The sequence below is a fragment of the Hibiscus syriacus genome, unplaced genomic scaffold (genome assembly GCF_006381635.1).
Source record: "Hibiscus syriacus cultivar Baekdansim isolate YM2019G1 unplaced genomic scaffold, ASM638163v2 tig00005406_pilon, whole genome shotgun sequence".
Lineage (NCBI taxonomy): Eukaryota > Viridiplantae > Streptophyta > Magnoliopsida > Malvales > Malvaceae > Hibiscus > Hibiscus syriacus.
This window is the reverse complement of record NW_024062056.1, coordinates 107,667-114,397: the sequence shown is the minus strand read 5'-3', so window position 1 is coordinate 114,397 and position 6,731 is coordinate 107,667. Positions and strand designations below refer to the sequence as shown.

At 29.6% G+C, this 6,731-nt stretch overlaps 1 long non-coding RNA gene across 1 annotated transcript; it reads right to left on the bottom strand.

The window, feature by feature from the left end:
* Nucleotides 1–1,283: 1,283 nt before the first annotated feature.
* On the bottom strand, nucleotides 1,284–4,188 carry LOC120199236. Its single transcript, XR_005523434.1, has 2 exons — nucleotides 4,074–4,188; nucleotides 1,284–1,557 (listed from the first exon to the last, which is right to left on the bottom strand). It is a non-coding gene; the product is annotated as an uncharacterized LOC120199236 (long non-coding RNA).
* Nucleotides 4,189–6,731: the final 2,543 nt, after the last annotated feature.

Below are 6,731 nucleotides of genomic sequence, written 5' to 3'. Positions count from 1 at the left end.
CCGTCAATTTTTAGGTTTATTTTTTATCTAAATTCTAAAGTTAACTCCCAATATTGATTTTTGCCGTCATTTTTTAGGGTGTTTTTTACGGACAGAAGGCAATATTTAGGACTTGGGTATTTACCTTAAAGTTAACTTTTGACTTTTTTTATTAAAGTTATTTGTTAATAAATTCTTGCAAGTTCTAAAGTACAATCTAAATTTAAAAATATTACATTAAATTTAATTAAACTAAAATATAAACACAAATCAAATAATTTTAATGACAAAAAAATTATTTTTTTTAAATTCTCGAATTTTAGTATCGTGTATACCAATAATACGAGTATTGTGCTCTCAAATTCTGACTCTTAGTCTTTCAAAATTTATCAATTTCATAATTCAATTTCGGTCATCATCAAATTTTTTAATCTGATAATTTTATCACATCTTGAAGTTCAAAAAAATATATAACGAAAAGTACTCTATACCCTTAAACGATTATTGGATGTAAGAGTAAATTGCATATGCTATCAAATTTTGGGTTATTACCTAGCTTGGTCCTCATAATTTGAAATACCACATTTTTATTCTCGACAAGGCCTGCTGTATTTGACTATTTCAATGGTAACCGTCAAGGCTTTTTTACAGAAATAACACCATAAAAGATAATTATCGAAATGATTCTAAAACCCATTTGTTGATCAGTTGTTTCACATGGATCAAAGACAATGCTATGGGATACAATAGAATTAACATAATTCATTAAAAAATTTAAATTTGAAACAATTAATTAAATATTGGGTACGAGGCTTATTCTCATATTCGGCTTAAAAAATGGGCGGTATCGTCAGGGTTACAATATGGCCTGGACGGCTGGACTTTGTTGCCGACCATTACCGCCAGGCTCTCATCCATTCCGAGTACCAGTGTTGGCACTGCCGATTGTCATTTGAGAGAGTGACCCAATATTCATTCTACTGTTTGTCCCTGTGGAAGTGTTGCGAAAACGTTATTGGTTGTTATCATGGATGCTAATAGCCACTATGCGACCTCTCCTTCAAGTTTGGAACACTATATCATCGAAGATCAGACAATCAAGAGATGGAACCAGAAACAGAACCGTAAAGATCAGACCGGTCTTCGAACTGAACACAGTAAAATATAAGATATGATATTCCAAATGTTTACGTTTAATATATATATTTCATTATGGATATAAGAATATCTCTGTTAGTGATTGAAGTGTTGATAATTAACATGTTTGCTAACTAGAGAAAGAAAAACAGTAATCATGAAGGAAATACCCTTCAAAGGCAAGGCAACAAATACTGAAACTTTCAACAATCATCATCTTACAACATCTGTTATGATGGCTGAAAACAGAGGGAACCCGACAACCATAAAAAGGAAACAGTTCCTACAAAGGTACGAGTCTTATTTCAGACCTTTGGATTCAACAGCAGCAATTTGTTTAGGCCTTGGTGGATGTCCCTGCTTTGGCAAGGTCTTCTAGTGCCTTCAAAATCTGTGGCTCGCTCAAACCTTCCGAGCGAATGCCCCTCTCGACACCCATATCTACATTGGAATCAAATAAGACCAGTGAAATCAGATGTCACAAAGAGCACAGAAATTGAGCAAAAAACTGGCAAGCACAATGAAAGCACCTCATGTTGATTCTGTGAAAATTGTCATTCACACACCAAGAGGCGAAAGGTTAACCAGTAAGACTAATGTTGCAAAGGCAGGTCCATTTTCATACGGTGATGAAACTGACATAAATTTAAATTCCCAATATCACTGGCGTTACTATTACCGAGAAAAAAACTAGCAAAGCACTGGACTAGTCTCTCAAACACACAGTGCTTGAACCAAATATCTTTAATTGAACCTAGGAAATTTATTTACGGTAAACTATACAAATGGTCACTAAAATTTGAGTAAGTTTCCGTTTTCCCCACTAAAGTGACAAATTAGTCACTAACATTACAAATTTGTAACAAAAATAGTCACTCGACCGTAATCTCCATTAAATAAATTGATGATGTGGTAACCTTAACAAAAAGGTTAATATTTAGTTTTATCCATAAATTATTTCTAAAACATCAAATTGGTTATTAAACAATGATTTTATATCTAATTTGCCTCAAAAACTTTCTAATTTCCATTTTATAAATACCCACCACCATTGTATTCCTCCCCTCCCCGCCTCTCCCGCCTCATCAGCTCCCATCCACTATAGCAAGACATTCTCTGCATCCTTTGTTTGAGCCATATAAATTGCAACAACGTCGTAAAACATTGCCTGACCAACAATGGTTATATCAAGAGCAGCATGTTCAAAGGGGAAGACATTGCTATTAATCACCGACAAATGAAGCTTTTCGACTTCGTTTATGATTCTTGATATGCACCCTTTGTTTGTCTCGCACTGCTTTCTTATCAGCACCTTTTTGTCCGAATCTCTTATTTTAATCTCAGGATATTAGCTACCAAAGTTGTCAACAAATGAAGGTGTCTCACTATCGACTGCATCAAATTGGGTTTTCTTCACAAATTTGACAGATTCCACTATTTTCTTAGCAACTTGTTCCTCCAGCGTTGCAAATCCCTCTTGAAGTTGCTTCAAGTATTTTTGATAGCGTCTCCCAGAACTGAATTTTTGTCTTTTTGCAATAACATATAGACGTATACGCAATTAAAATAGTAATTTTGAATATATATATATATATATATATATTTGATGGAACAATTGGAATTTGTACCTTTTTTAGGCCAAGAATGAGAATTTTCTGCTCTAGCAGATGGGAGATGATGAGGTGGGAGAGACAGGGAGGAGAGGAATACAGTGGTGGTGGTGGAGGAGGGTATTTGAAAGAAAATGAAAATTAGAAGTTTTTGTGGTAAATTATATATAAAATCATTGTTTAAGGACATATTTGATGTTTTGGTAGTATATTAGGGGTAAAACTAAATATTAATATTTTTGTTAACATTTCCACATCATCAATTTAACGGAGATGATGGTTGAGTGATCATTTTGTTATAAATCGATAACGTTAGTGACAAATTTATAGCTTTTGAAACTTTGGTTGGGAAATTGATAATTTACTCAAACTTTAGTGACCATTGGTGTAGTTTACCCATTTATTTACAACAAGACATAAACTTAAGAGAAAAGTATTGGAAAAGTCCTCTTTAACATTTTTTTTAAAAAAGAATACTCATCTTCCTTCTCTAATGCTTTTACTAAATTTCTACACCTTCCTTCATGTAGTGTTCAAAACCGAATATGCAAATGCAATCAATCCAAGCTTCCCGTAGTTTCTTCTCTTAATTCACTCCTCAACCTTATCACTTGTATATACTATTCACAAGCTTTAATCCTTCACGTTTCTTAACCAGCCTTTCCTAAGAATCGGTTAGCCAAGTAGACCCAAGTCCCAAAAATTCACATGATATAACAACTACCAAGAATTTCCTACAATCTCAGACCTAGTTTTCAAACTCAAAATCATCCTACCACAACTACAACGTAAAACTCCCTAAGGCAAATTTATCTCAAATTTGTCATATATCAGTCAGATCACCACCAAAGAGTTTAGTGTGCTTTAACAACACCAGAGAAGCACAACAATTTTCAATTCAAAGACCTATTACATTAGTAACTACTCCCTTAAAATTTTCTATAATTTCATAATTCGATAATAGATATCCAAGATTCCTCCCGAATCTCCTTTTTCGGTATATTTATAATGAAATATAGAATCAAAACTGCCTTTAACATAAGGGAAATATATATTAGCATCTTAAGTTAGTAATGTTTAGAACATTTTAACATTAGATCGTAGATACACAATAGAACCAATTAACATCACCAGAAATGCAACTAGGACGAAGAATTGGAAATTTTATTATAAAAAATCACAAATCTAAGAAGGTTCACCATTTTGAACAAATACTTGAACATTAAAGACCGCTAGTTATTTTTCAACAGTGCCTCAAATTCCTAAACCAAAATAAAAATAAGCAAATTTTTTTTTGATAGGATAAAAAAAAATAAGCAAATTTCAGAGGGGAAAATAGGAAACTACCATATCTAGCCTACATTTGGGACACAATCCCACTGCATTATGAGGATTGGGAGTTTAGGGTTTGAAGTCTTGAGATCCTTGTAATTATTCTCCACGATCAACATTAAATTATAATACAACATTGAAAAATAAAATAAATTAATTTTATGGATTTTTTTTTAAAAAAAAAGAGGAAATGTTAAAAGCTTAAATTGAGGAAATTATCGGAAATAAACCTGGCGGGGGCACTGGAAGAGGATTTTTGGCAAAACAAAATCCGTATTTCTTTGAGATTTAGAGATAATTGGCTTCTCCACGCCATTCGTACTCCTTCGATGACGAAATCAAACGATCTAGGGTTTCCAACAACCTTTGTAAAATGAGCGATTGAAAGAGGCTTCGATCGCAAATAGATACTAAAGTATATCACATTCTTCGTTTAAGTACTAATTTTTTTTTTTATTGGAATAAATATTCAAATTTATTTTTGTCAAAATATATATTTAAAATATTTTTTAATTAAAATAGGAAATTAAAGTATCTATTTTTTATTTAAGTACCTAAACTATTGTTTTATTAATATTATAGGTGAACTATTTAAAAATTTAGATAAAAAAAATCAAATACTTTATATATTTATTTTGATCAAAAATATTTTAGGGACCAAAAAGATAAATTTAGATACTTTTACCAAAAAATACTTTAGGTATTTCGATTAAAATATATGTATATTATATATTTATTTATAATATAACCCATTGAAAGAATAAGGACATATTAATATAACTTTTGAAAAATGATATTTAAAAATACTATAAAAATTAATTTTTAAAAGTATTGTACAAAAGTGCAATTTAAAATTTAATTATTTTGGATTGTTGTTAAAAATTATTTTGAAAAAATAAAATGTCAATTATAGACATTATGTTGTAAATTAAAAATATAACATTTAGATTATATTTACACTTATATATGAATAATATCAATTTAAACTATAATAAATCCAAAAACATATTATCATTGTCGGAACGGTCCTTAAGCTCGGGAATGTCACTAGACTAATTTTGAAAAAGTTCTGGTTTTATTTTAAAACAAGTTTGGAGTTTCTATCGATTTTTGGGTTAGGCAGGTCGAATACTTAAGATATATTTTAAGAAAGAAAAAATTAATTAAAAGAGAAAAGTAGTCTATGTTTAACTAGAAATTCATTTTTAAAGATTTGGGAGTCGGTTACACGTGAGAAAAGGTGAGCACCCTCACAACATCCAAAGTTGGTACACTTCGATTATATGTTGTCTAAAATAGTGAAATTTTACAAGTATAAATTCAAAATTTAAATTACGATCATTTTATTTCTATTAATCTAAAAAAAATGAGTGAATCTTTTTCTAAAACACTTGACTCAATGAAAATGATTTAATTCACTTAGTTTTATTTAAAAAAAATGATGTTATCTTACTACATGAATTAACGAAAATTGAAATTCAATGGTGTTGGACGTAATTCTATTAATGCACGACACACAACAACATTGCCTTTAATTATTTTAGAAAATGAGAAAACAAATACATGATCAATGAATACAGAGTGATTAATGATATGTACAAGATGAATCAAATATAATATTATAAATAAATAAATAAAAATGTCACACGAATTATCTATATTTATTAATATAAAATTTGGTGAAATATCTTTTCACTGGTGCGTCTTAAGAAATAGTGAAGTACATGTTTTTGGATGTTTTTCGAAGATCATTGTTTATTCGAGATGCTACCACAAAGTCAAATATAATATATTTTTATTAACATAATTTTATTTTTTAATATATATATATATATATACACATATATAAAAGATATACCTTTATTTAAAATAAAACATATTTATATACTTTTAGATATTTAAAGTGTAGATAATTAATATGTAATAAAATATTTTTATTCTAATAACCCTCTGAAGGACACTGTAGGTTTTTAGAGGTATTCCATAGGTTAGTTGAACAATAAAGATTTTATAAATACTAAAAAAACATTAAATGGACATTTTTGTTAAAAAAAATAAAATGTACATAGTAAAGTATTAAAAAATGGTCACCTTTAATAAAATATATGTACATATAATGTCATATCATAATTATTTAATATTTCATATTTAAAATGCTAAATTAAAATATAATATGTACACACATAAAAAAATAAAAAAAATAAAAAAGAGATTGAAATAAATCAAATAAAAGTATAAGGACTGAATATATGAAACCACGATCAACACTAGGTATTAAATCAGAACCATATAAGGAAACAAGGATTATGTATGCTAATAAATCAAATAAAGCTCAAACGGTGATCAAAATGAATATTTCATAAATTAACAATTTAAATCAAAGCATTCAACGAAGATGCATCAAATAGAAATGTCACGGGGCTAGACTGCTACTAGCAAGCTCATGCGGACTTAGACGTTTACAAGGTCGAAAATCGGCTAAGTAACCCAAACCTCCACTAAGCAAGAAAGCTTAGAACGTTGCGGAAACAAAGGAAATTGGGGAAAATAAAGATATGGGCGTACAAAAGAAAAAGAGAGAGTTTAGAGTGAATGTTAACTTGTATTCCTTAATATGAAGTGTGTACATTTTATAGTTGGAGCCCCTTACAATCAACGGTTAAGATTAAATTA